The sequence below is a fragment of the Eptesicus fuscus genome, chromosome 6 (genome assembly GCF_027574615.1).
Source record: "Eptesicus fuscus isolate TK198812 chromosome 6, DD_ASM_mEF_20220401, whole genome shotgun sequence".
NCBI lineage: Eukaryota > Metazoa > Chordata > Mammalia > Chiroptera > Vespertilionidae > Eptesicus > Eptesicus fuscus.
The window spans coordinates 93,954,579-93,968,066 of NC_072478.1; positions in this window are offsets into that span (position 1 = coordinate 93,954,579).

Consider the following 13,488-nt stretch of genomic DNA (forward strand, 5'->3'; position numbering starts at 1 on the left):
ACAAAGCCCAAGTGATATGTAATAAATGAGTGTGGCTGTGTTCCAATAAAACTTAATTTACACTCAAAAAAATTTTTTACAAGAATAGTAGGTCAAATTGGGCCCACGAACCATAGTTTGCTGACCCCCCTGCTCTAGGATGTATCAGAATCACAGGGTGGAAGGAATCTGGGTCACTCAATGACTGCATGAGGAAACAGACTTTGTACAAGCAACAACTAAACTTCTATCATGTGAGGCCACTGAGATTCTAGGGTTATTTTGGCATTAGCCTACTCTGATATTGTTGGAGGAGGTCATCAAGAGGACGTGACTGTGGGTGAACTTGACCCCAGGCAATCCGAGGCTCTTTTCTCCCTCCCCTTGAAATGTTCCCACAGGTTCTCTCATAGAGCCTTCCCAATGCATATTGTTAATTAAATAAATAAAACACTATCAGTAAATAATTATGTGTGTGGATAAATTAATGAACGCAACATCTACGACATTCTAAGTGGTCCTTGTTCTCTCTCTTCATCCCACCACCCTGTACCTTGACACATATCCGGGTTGTTCTGTGCCCCATCCCAGATAATCAGAGATACACATTTGGGAAACAGTTTGCTTGGCTAACATGCCTAGAGCTTATTTAACTGGCTCATTTTATGTAAACAGGTAGCTCCCTTTTATAGTAAGCCCCCAGGATCTATGGCCAACTTTTGGATTGTTGCTCAGCTACAATGGAAGAGTCCTCTCTATAGCCTGTCACCTGTAAAACTGCCAATACCACCACTGCAGTTTGGTACTTTTTGCCCCTAATTTATAGTCAAGGAGCCTGAAACCCAGAAGTGTTAAAGAATTTTTCCAAAATCATATGCTGGCAACACAGGACACCTAGGCCTGCGTCCCGAACAGGATGCTACTGGTTGGCTTCCGACACCTCCGGAATCTTTCTCACCTTCCCTATTTGAAATGTATTTGTTGGGGAACAATTAACCTCAAGATGAGTAATTTTTCACCATTCTGTGTGAGCTTCAAATTTTCCCATTACAGGAGGAAATGAGAAAAATATGTCCTAGATAACACAGAGAAAAAAGCTGCATTGTCTTAATTGCCTTTCTATTTCAATCAAGGAAGGCATTTAATTATTTCTGAACTACATTCAAGACTCTCTCTCAAGAATATTGCTCTCCCCAGGTGAGTTAACCAAATATGTGCCTACTATTCCTCAAGTCTGAAGATTAATATCCAACATTTACTGAGCACTTTTTAGATGCCAATGACTGAATCCTTCCCATTTCTAACCTCATCTATTCCTCACAGCAAGTCTGTGATGTGGAAACAGTCCTCTTTCCTCCTCTAACAATGGAGAAAACTGAGGCTCGGGTGGGTGAGAGTTTGGAGAAGTCCCAAAGGCAATAAGTTGTGAGGACGACATTCAATCTCAGCCATCCACAGAGGCCATGCCCCTACTCTGAGCATATGGGCAAAATCAATGTGGAAGAATCACCCCAATGACTGGAGTCAGCTACTCCTGAGGTTCTGTCACTCAGAACCTCAAGGCTCTGGAATTGGAGGTGGGTCATCAAGAACCTATGGAGTCTGGGACAGGGGCAGGTTTCTTCTGGCTTCTCACACAAATTGAGGAAACAACATCAGTACCCTGGTCCCTGGAAAAGCCCATGTGATGTTCACTCATTGCCTACTCTTTTTTAAAAAATATATTTTTGTTGATAAATACATTTTTAAAAATATGTTTATTAGAGAGGAAGGGAGAGGGGAGAGAGAGAGAGAGAGAAATATCAATGATGAGAGAGAATCATTGATTAGCTGCCTCTTGCACACACCACACTGGGGATCGAGCCTGCAACCCGGGCATGTGCCCTGACTGGGAATCGAACCATGACTTCCTGGTTCATAGGTTAATGCTTCAACCACTGAGCCATGCCGGCCGGGACACTCATTGCCTACTCTGACTCCATCGCCCTTGCTATTGGAAACCACAGGGAAAGGAAATAACTTCTGTCGTATGTATTTTACAGCCATTATTCTTACCTCACTTGACTTTTTAGAGAAGGAAGAACAGTGAACTCATTACTTATGCTCTAAAATTAAATGGCATGAATATGTGTGTTGTTTGAGTAAGAAAAAAGAAAATATTTTCTTGTGTGATAAACTTTACCCTTCAAAGGCATATAGGATAAAAACAGAACAGAGACCGGATTTTGAAATGCGTGGGCCACATCAGCACGGAAGTTCAGGACAATAGGTAAGCTCGGGACAGTAAGAGTATACTTATACCTTCAGACCAAAATGTTTTATAATTTGCATTTTTAAAAATGTAGTGGTACTTTAAACTTAGTTCTACAGCCCTGGCTGGGTGGCCCAGTTGGATGGAGCATCATCCCCATATGAAAAGGCTGTAGGTTCGATCACTGGTCAGGGCACCTGCAAGAAGCAACCAGTGAATGTATAAATAGGTGGAACAACAAATCCATGTTACTCTCTCTCTCTCTTCCTTCCTCTCTCTCTAAAAATCAATAAATAAAAACTTTTTTTAAAAAAAGTATCTCTGTTCCTGAGGAAAATTGCTTTGTAGTTTTCTTTCTTTCTTTTTATTTTTTTAAATTCTTTATTGTTTAAAGTATTACATATAGTATTACATATGTCTCCTTCTTTCCCCATTGGCCACCCCCACACCCCAGCACATGCCCTCACACCCCTGGTGTCTGTGTCCATTGGTTATGCTCATAAGCATGCATACAAGTCCTTTGGTTGATCTCTTACTCCCCACCCCTACCCTTCCCTGCCTTCCCTCTGAAGATTCATGGACTTTCTTTCTTTTTAATGAGATCTTTGTCTAGTTTTGGTAATAGGAAAATAGTAGTCTTACAAGATGAGTGTAGAAGTTTTTTCCTGCTACGTATTTTTTAAAAAGTTTGTGAAGGATCAATATGAGTTCTTCTTTAAATATTTGCTAGAAAATTTACCAGTAAAAAATAATCTGGTTCTGGACTTATCTCTCTGTGAGAATAGTTTTAATTGCTAATTAAATTTCTGTACTTCTATTTTTAAAGAAAAAATCGGGGGTACATTGTGTTTATAGAGGTGTAGAGACAAGTGTTGAAAGCTCACTCTCCAAGCAGGCTTTTCCCTCCTTTTAAAAATTGTGATAAAATATACACAACATAAAATTTATCATCTTAACCATATTTAAGTGCGTACAGTTCAGTTGTGTTAAATATATTCACATTGTTGTGCAACTAATCTTTCATCTTCTAAAATGGAAACTCTCTGCCTATTAAAAGATAACAGTTAGTGGTATGCTTTTGGTAAATTTCCGGAGCACTGATATGGTTGTTTTTGAAGTTTTGACCAACTTAAGGATAATATTTGTCAACCTTCTCACTCCATCATGCCAGAAGTTAGAAATCTAAACACATAACCTTGGGCAAAATAATTAAGGTGCAAAGGAGTCATCCAGTATCATTCCATCTATATCTAGTTCTAAGTTCGGACAAGACCAAAATACCTGGTCTAAGGATGAGTAATACTATGAAGAAACACAAGTAAATGATTATCACATGAGAATAGTAGTTACCTCGTTGAGGAGAAAGGGGTTGTGGTTGGAAATGGATAAAGTACAGGGATGATTTCTGGGGTGCCAATACCATGCTATTTCTTCACCTGAGTGGTGGTTAACAAAAGTTCACTTCATAACCACTTCTTAAACAATCTATTATATATGTGTGTGTTTATATAGGTGTATATCTGTATTTATACAATACAGATATATATAGTCCCCCCAAATATGTGTACACACTTTGAAAAATTATTAATTCCAATGGGTTAAATATGAAAAAAAAGAAACATCAATTGAGCTATCAGAAAAAAAGTCTGTATACATTTTTGGAGGACACCCTGTGTATATATATGGTATCTATTATCGATATGGTTTCACAGGTACATATGTATTCAAAACTTATCACATACTACACTTTAAATGTATACAATTTATTGCATATAAATTATACCGTAATAAAGCTTCTTAAAATGGCTTAAGATTTTAAAAAATCTATCCCACTCTCCTTTGAAAATAGGTTTTCCAGCCCTCCATTAACTCTACCTTTGGTTCAAGTACCTCATCAAGAGCTACTTGAGGAGTCGGAGTGGCCCTTGTCGCCGGAAGTGATTGTCACTCTAATCTTAGCAAGTTCAGTGAACATGTGTTTTCTGGTCATTCCTCCTTTCTTGAAGAAGAGGCTCCTACCTTCCTCATGGGGAATGATCTCTCCCCTATTGTGGCAGCCTTGACTTCACAATAACCCTGGACAAAGAGTGGTCACATCATGACTTAGAGCTAGTCAAGTGGGCTTCCTCCCTCAGAACCCTCTAGTCCGCAGCGGTTCCAGGATGGAGCTGGGGGAAATGCGAACCTAGTGCCCCCTCGTGGTTGTTTCAGTAGCAGCCTTATTATTTCTGTGTAGAAGGGAGAGGGCTGGCTGGGATTCTATAGCAAAGCATTTTGAAAAAGGATAAGAAATCTCACCTGCCTAGACTAAGAATTGGGGTTTTGGGGGAGTTAAAAGCTCCCCCAAATATCCCCTTGAAGTCACCACTGGGCAACTCCTAAAGACATTGCCCAATGGGACTATTACCTAAAACCCAGTCCATGTGGTTTCTGACCCTGCAGAGCCTGGTTCTTGGGCTGGTTTTTTGTTGTTGTTTGTTTGTTTGTTTGTTTGCTTGCTTGTTCTATTCCATGAGCCACCCTTTATTAATAAAATAAATACCCTTTTTGGTTTAACTTGCCCAGCGTTGGTTTTTATTACTTGCATCACAGAAGGCTGATTCAATGGGGACCCGAGCACCAGATGGGATGAGAGATCTTTAAAGCCTCTTTCGATGCTGTAGTCCTAAGATAAGCACAAATATAATTAGGCCTCCCTCATAGGAATCAATAGTTATAGATGTGCTGGGAAGACAATACTTGGCTCAGTATCTCAAACAGACATGTTGGCTCTACACACTTTGAAACAATGAAATAAAGTATAATTTGCAGCCCTGGGGACATACTTGGGATATAGTTCCAGAAATGGGCTCACTGACTGGTGATATTCAGCAAACCTTGGAAGGAGGCTCTGCCAAAGAACCATCCTTCATTAAGACCAATGTCAACATATAATAAAACAATTGAGTGAATGCTGGGCGCCTGGAATCTATAAACATAAAGTGAATAATGAAATCATAAACACTAAGCACCAGTAAAATAGGGCTAAAGGGAATCCAAAGAAATTCTCTAGCAAACCTCAAATATGTCTCTCACCAAAAAAAAAAACACACAAAACTCGCAAAAACAATCATGCTTTGTATTTGATTTTTATTACTGTATTTAGTAGATTTCATAAAATCTTATCTGCTCACCCTGGTTTGAATCTCAGCATACTTATAGTGATGAACATTGAGAAAAGAAAACAAAAATAAAACAAACCCCAGGTGTTCTCTGAATTGGGGTGGGTGAGTGGCAAGAGTATAGTTTTACAGAATTTGGTGTAGAGAAAAAAACGTTTCCATTGATTCATTACCAACCATGTCATGAAAATTTCTTCTGAAATCACTTCAGGTAGTTTTCTTGCAGATAGGAACAGGGCGCCATGCAAGATGAAAAGCATCCTGTTTTGTTGACCAGTGAAGCTGACCTCTCAGGTTTGGAGCGCCTAATGGCATATTAAATCCATCTTACCAAGAAAAGGAAACTATAGAAAGAATAACTAGAATGCAGAAAATAATTGGCATATTGATCTTTACACATTTCCTGATTTTCTTGCCTTATAATGGTTTCCCTAAATTGCAACACAGGCATTAAGAAAACAAAACATGTTTGATGTAAATTCTTGGCCTTCCCCTTTTCAAATTACTTAGTAACATCGGGTTGCTAAAAAATTGTCTCGGCTCCTATAAAATCCCCTACACTAATTGTGGCCAGCAAATTAGTAATTATAACAAATTATACAAAGCAGGAAAAAGCTACACTAACGTGAGAGAGTAACGCTTGCAATTAGATGGCTCAGCCTCCGATGTCTTCACTCTGAATCTCTGTGAAGAAGGAAGAAGAAAACCCTCTGCACCAAAATTGAAGGGGACCAGTTTTCTGATTGTGTCCTGGGGGATTTGGATAAAGCTCAAGCAATTTGAAGCATCCCCTCAGGTTGTACTCAGCAGAATTCCTGACCTCTGCCACATCCTATCTATCACAAGCCTTTATCAGGGGAAGATGCCAAATCACAAGTCATTTGGTGGCATATAATTGCTTCGACGTTGACAGCACAGGGATATATATCATCTCCTCTGTTTAAAAGGGAGTGAGCGGTTTAAATGGGAGAAGACTGAATATAAAAGCAGATTTAAATAAACACGAAAGCCAGTTAAACGGATACTAAACTGAAAGGGATAGCAAAATAAAACGAAAGCCTAACTATGGATTGAAGAAAAAGATTAATAATGTATGATTTCTACATTATTTCTGGTCTATTAGGAATAGTGAAGAAGCAAGAGTTGAAAAGACAGAAAAGAATGAAAGGAAGAAAGGGAGGATAAGAGGGAATAATACAACTTAGAACAGCTTATGAAAGCAGGGACTGGTTAGATGGTATACGAAGTATTGTGTTAGGTTTTGTGGATACAGACTTAAACATACTGAACCGCACGGACAGAAAGGTCTTCTGCTCTCAGTCTCAGTTCTTTTGCTTACATCAGGGGGAAAGTGGCAGGTTAGTCTGTCTTCAACTTCTCTTTAACACTTCTCTTTAAAAATAAAATAAAAAGTCAGGCCACAAGCTCTGAGCCTTTGGCAGACATTAGTATCTAGCTCCATTTTAATTATATTATGTTGTTTTTGTTACATTTATTTTTGCAGTTACCTTCCATTTATGGCAAGTGGAACTGGTTTCCATTTGTTATCCACCTATAAATTTATTTCCTTTTTTTAAAAAAAAAAAAAACAGAGTCAACTTAAAGATAAACATTAGATAAATTAGAGTACAGGTGAAAAAGCAAAGAAAACCAATAGGGGTCCAATGTGGTTGGGCAAAAAATCTTATAAAGGGCACTGAAATTATTTTCGCTAAGAAATTATCAGCTTAAATCACAGACCTTCAGAGCGCAACTTGTAAAACCACAGTGACGTCTAGTGGTATTCCTCAATACTGCAACTTTTGATGCAACCCTTGATTTGAGCAAGTTTGTCATTTAAAAAGCAGACACTATCCCTCAGTTTGAGTTTGTCTATTTCCTCATAAATATATTTATTGATTTATTGTTTGTTTGTTTGTTTGTTTGCTTTAATGTTCACCCCAAGATATTTTTCCATTAATTTTTAGAGAGAAAGAGGGAGGGAAGGGGATAGGGAAGTTGGAGTGGGAGAGAGAGAAACACACACAAGGATTGGTTGCCCCCCGAATGTGCCCCGACTCTGGCAGGGATGAAACCTACAACCCAGGTATGAGCCCTTAACCAGGAATCGAACACTGGCAGCGGTCCCTTTGGTGTGGGGGCCGACGCTCTAACCACTGAGAACACCGGCCAGGGCAATAGATTTATTTTTTAAAGTATATTTTTCTTGAATTCAGAGTGGAAGGGAGAGGGAGAGAGAGAGAGAGAAACATCAAGGATGATCGGCTGCCTCCTGTACGCCCCACACTGGGGATCAAACCTGCAACTCGGGCATGTGCCCTTGACTAGAGTCGTACCTGGGACCCTTCATTCCACACGCCGATGCTCTATACACTGAGCCAAACCATCTAGGGCAGTGGTTGGCAAACTGCAGCTCACGAGCCACATGCGGCTCTTTGGCCCCTTGAGTGTGGCTCTTCCACAAAATACCACGTGTGGGATTGAAACTTCATGGCCCATGCCAAGAAGTCAGTTTTCGGCCTGGGCGAGTCTATTTTGAAGAAGTGGTTCTAAGGCCGAGCCACACTCAAGGAGCCAAAGAGCCGCATGTGGCTCGCAAGCCGCAGTTTGCTGACCACTGATCTAGGGCAATAATTTATTTTTTAACAGGAATTCCACCTAAGTGAAGTTGTGCATCATATCAAGAAGCAGGTGATAACGGCTTATCCCATTATTAGTGTGTTAACTTTAACTATTTGGTTAACAGGGTACCTGCCAGGTTTATACTCTGTAAAGTTATTGTCCTTTCCTTTCTAATTCATCACATATTTGTGGGGCAATATTTTGAAGCTATATAAACATCTTTTTTCTCTTAAACTTTTATTTGCTAATTTTACTATCCATTAGTAAGTCTTGCCTGGGGGAACATTTTGCAAAGTATAGAATTGTCTAATCACGAGGCTGTACACCTGAAACTAATACAAAATAATATAAAAACAAAAATTATAAACTGGGAGGGAACTTACAGGAGGAACCAAGATGGCGGCAAAGTTAAACAACTAAACTGCCGCCGCGCACAATTTCAAAAATACAACTAAAAGACAAAACGTCTATCACCCAGAACCACGAGAAAGCTGGCAGAGTGGTTGATTTACAACTAAGAAGGAAAAAGAAAGGAGAACAAACGCGGAAAAGTGGAGGTATGGAGGCGTGCAAACCGGGCTGGTGGCAGGCAATGGGGAGCACAGCTTTTTTTTAACCCGAAGGGAGATAAGCTCCCAATCACTCTGAAACCCAGTTTCTGGGGACACGCGGGGGACCCAGACACCTATGGGGAGAAACTGGACTCTTGGCCATCAGGTCAGAAAGTGAGAGTGACTTTCTTGCAGAGGTGCGCCCAGCAATCAGTGTTTACTGCACTGGAGTGTGGGACGCGGTGACTTGGAAACGCGGAAAGGCAGAGACGGCTGACGGCAGCCATTGCTGTTTGCCACGCCCTAGCCTAGTGACGCCCTGAGATCCCGCCCCACCCTGAGACCCCGCCCCGCACATTCTACAAACCCGCCCAGGCTCCACACAGCGGCTTTTGCATATAAATGGCCTGTTCTGTGGCAGCTTAACCAAATTAACTACAGCTCCAGTCAGACTGCTCCAAAACTGCCAAAGCCCAAGCAAAAAGGAGAAAACTGTAGTTCCTGCTGTAACTCCTGCTGGGTGGCCTCAGACTGTAGCTGACCTGCACCCCATTGGAGATCCAGAAACTAGGGTATCTAGTGGTCGGTGTGAAACGTCACCAGATTTCAACCACTCTCATAAGGGACACATTCAAGAGGCAGACTCAGTGAGTGCCAAAGCCCTACTGGAACAAGTCCCACCCCATAAACGTGTCTCCAGCACAGTAATTCTTCCTTTATAGACACAGCAGGTCCTCACAGTCAATTGGCCTGGAGGTCAATTCCTCCCAGTGACACCAACAACAATCAAGACTTAACTACAACAAGGCTGTACACACAGTCCACAAAGGGGTGCAACAAGAGTGTCCACCTCAGGTAACTGGGAGGCTGACCTGTGGAACCAATAGGACACCTAGTACACAAAGCTACCCAACCAACTCAGGGAAGCAGCAAAAATGAGGAGGCAAGGAAACAGATCTCAAACGAAAGAAATGGAGGAGAACAAACGAATGGACATAGAGTTCAAAACCACGGTTATAAGGTTTTTCAAGAATTTCATGGAAAAGGCCAATAAATTTAATGAGACCCTCGAGGATATGAAAAAGGACCAACTAGAAAATAAACATACACTGACTGAAATAAAAAATATTATACAGAGACCTAATAGCAGACTAGAGGAACGCAAGAATCAAGTCAAAGATCTGGAATACAAAGAGGCAAAGGACACTCCTCCAGAGAAGCAAGAAGAGAAGAGAATTCAGAAAGTTGAAGATAGTTTAAGAAGCCTCTGGGACAACTTCAAGCATACCAACATCAGAATTATGGGGGTGCCAGAAGAAGAGAGAGAGCAAGATGCTGAAAACCTATTTGAAGAAATAATGACTGAAAACTTCCCCCACCTGGTGAAAGAAATAGACTTACAAGTCCAGGAAGCACACAGAACCCCAAACAAAAGGAATCCAAAGAGAACCACACCAAGACACATCATAATTAAAATACCAAGGGCAAAAGACAAAGAGAGAATCTTACAAGCAGCAAGAGAAAAACAGTTAGTTACCTACAAGGGAGCACCCATACAATTATCAGCTGATTTCTCAACGGAAACTATACAGGACAGACGGGAGTGGCAAGAAATATTCAAAGTGATGAACAGCAAGAACCTACAACCAAGATTACTCTACCTAGCAAAGTTATCATTCAGAATTGAAGGGCAGATAAAGAGCTTCACAGATAAGAAAAAGCTAAAGGAGTTCATCACCACCAAACCAGTATTATATGAAATGCTGAAAGGTATTCTTTAAAAAGAGGAAAAAGAAGAAAAAAGTAAAGATAAAAATTATGAACAACAAATACATACCTATCAACAAGTGAAGCTAAAAGTCAAGTGAATTAAAAATCTGAGGAACAGAATAAACTGATGAACATAATAGAATCAGAGGCATAGAATGGGAGTGGATTGATAATTCTCAGGGGGAAAGAGGTGTCTGTGTGGGGAGTACGGGAAGAGACTGGACAAAAATCATACACCTATGGATAAGGACAGCGGGGGGAGGTAAGGGCAGAGGAGGGGGTGGGAACCGGGTGGAGGGGAGATATTGGGGGGGGTGGAAGGAGAAACAATTGTAATAATCTGAATAAAGATTTTTAAAAAATTATAAACTGGAAAAATAGTAATTCTTGACTAAATCAATTATTACTATAATGTAACAGAATTCTCTAATTCTGTTTATTTTTTCTACATTTTTACCAGTTATCATTTTACTGAAAGAAGAGCTTTCCCTATTTCTTATTTATTTGTGTTTGTATTTATTAATATGGACTCATGAATTCTTACATCATCTATAGCATCTATACTAATAAAAGGGTAATATGCAAATTGGTCAGGATGCCCTCACAGTAATGACTGAACAAGCAGGCTGCGTGGGGCGACAGGCCGGCAGGGGGGTTAGTGAGGGACGACCAAACAACTGAACAGCAGGCTGCGTGGGGCAACCAGGCCAGCAGGGGGGGGTGGGCAGTGAGGAGTGACCAGGCCAGCAGGGGGGGCAGTTGGGGTCAACCAGGCTGGCAGGGGGGGGGACAGTTGGAAGCGACCAGGCTGGCAGGGGGGGCAATTGGGGGCAATCAGGCTGGCAGGCAGAGGCAGTTAGGGGTGATCAGGCTGGCAGGGGGGGCGCGATTTAGGAGTGATCAGTCAGGCAGGCAGGTGAGCAGTTAGGAGCCAGCAGTCCCGGATTGTGAGAGGGATGTCCGACTGCCAGTTTAGGCCCAATCCCCAGGATCGGGCCTAAACTGGCAGTCGGACATCCTCTGAGGGGTCCCGGATTGGAGAGGGTGCAGGCTGGGCTGAGGGGACCCGCCCCCCATGCACGAAATTCGTGCACCAGGCCTCTAGTACTATACATAATTATATTATTCATAATCCATAATCTATTGCTATTTATTTCTCTTCAAAAATATATACCATGAAAGTGAAAAAAAAAATGAGGAATTGTTCCTGTTTAAGGAGATGGAAGAGATTAACTACTCAACGTTATGCATAATCCTGGATTCAATTCTGCCTGGGATGTTGTGGAAGAAGTTGTAAACAGCTAGAAAGGACATTATTGGGGTACTTGGTAAAATTTGAATAATCTTTTGAATTAGATATTGTGGATTGAATAATGATACTCTCCCAGTGTTAAATTTTCTGTTTTGATCAATTTACTGTATTATGTAAAATAAAAATATTAGCTCAACTGGTGTGGCTCAGCGGTTAAGTGTCGACCTATGAACCAGGAGGTCACAGTTTGATTCCTGGTCAGGTCACATGCCCAGGGCTCGATCCCCAGTAGGGGGTGTGCAGGAGGCAGCTAATCAAGGATTCTCCCCCATCATTGATGTTTCTATCTCTCCCTCTCCCTTCCTCTCTGAAGTCAATAAAAATATTTTTTTTAAGTATTAGAAAATACACACTAAAATATTCAGGGGTAAAGCAGCATTATGTCTGCAGCTTATTCTCAAGTGGTTCAAAAATTATTTTGTGTGTGCAGGTGTGTGCATGCATGTGTGCATGTATGCATGTGTGTGTGCATGCATGCGTGTGTGTATGTTGAAAGAAAATAAGCAAGTGTGTCAAATGTTAATAATTGGTGTGTCTAGGTCAGTGGTCGGCAAACCGCAGCTCGCGAGCCACATGCGGCTCTTTGGCCCCTTGAGTGTGGCTCTTCCACAAAATACCACGTGCCCTAATTAAGTTAATAACAATGTACCTACCTATATATAGTTTAAGTTTAAAAAAATTGGCTCTCAAAAGAAATTTCAATCGTTGTACTGTTGATATTTGGCTCTGTTGACTAATGAGTTTGCCGACCACTGGTCTAGGTGAAGTGTACTCAGTGGTTCTTTGTACTATTCTAGAAACTTTTCTGTAAATTTGAAATTATATCAAAATAGAAGTTGCCAAAAAAAAGCAAAAATAAGGTTTTAAGGAGTTTTTTAAAGTTTGATTTATTTTGAAAATCAAATGAAAAAAATGAGCAAAATAAACAGGTAAACTTACACCTAGAGGCTTGAGAATACTGAGCCTCAGAAAAGTCTCTTTTCACTGCTACACACAGTTCGCCATAAAGCCCCACTCTTTTCATTATGAAATTATCATGCTAGTCAGGAAAATCTATTATAAATTACTAGTTTAAATTCCCCCGATGTCTGAAGAATTCCTCAAAGGCACACATATTTTCATAAAAGCTCACACATTTACTATCACATACAAAAGACTTTTATCTAGGTCGGGTTCTGGCATTGAACTCAACCAACCAGCTGTGATTATCCTTAACGTGGAATAGAATAAGCTGGCTCTGAGGGGGAAAAAAAAGGCTCTAAAATACAATTCTCTTCATCTTATAGGGAACGGAACACAGAGTGTGGGTGAGATTGCAGTTAGAGGGAGTGACTCGCTGGGTGTGGGGGAAGTTGATGTGAGAAAAAAACTAAAATAAAAGCTAATCTCAGGTTTTGGAACTAATCGCCAAGGATTAGAAGCATTGTTCTGGAACAAACTGTCTGCGTGGCCTGTGGGGCTGGTGTATTTAACCACCATGAACCTCCGTGTCCTCTCCTGAGGAATGAGGCCTGTTTTGAGTGGGTGATTCTATGTCCCCACTGCAAGTGGTGACTGTACGCTTTTCCTGAGCCGAGTATGGTGGATGGTGGAGAACAGATAATATGTAACTGTTCGGTCATCTTTATCTCTCTCTCTTTTAAAATTGAAGAGAGAGACAGAGAGAGAGAGAGACATGGATTTATTGTTCCTCTTACTTATGCATACATTGCTGATTCTCCTATGTGCCCTGACCAGATCAAACCCATAACCTTCATGTACCGGGACGATGCTCTCACCAACTGAGCTACCCAGCCAGGGCCACATCTTCACCCCTTACCTGGACTGGCACCCCTCTTATCA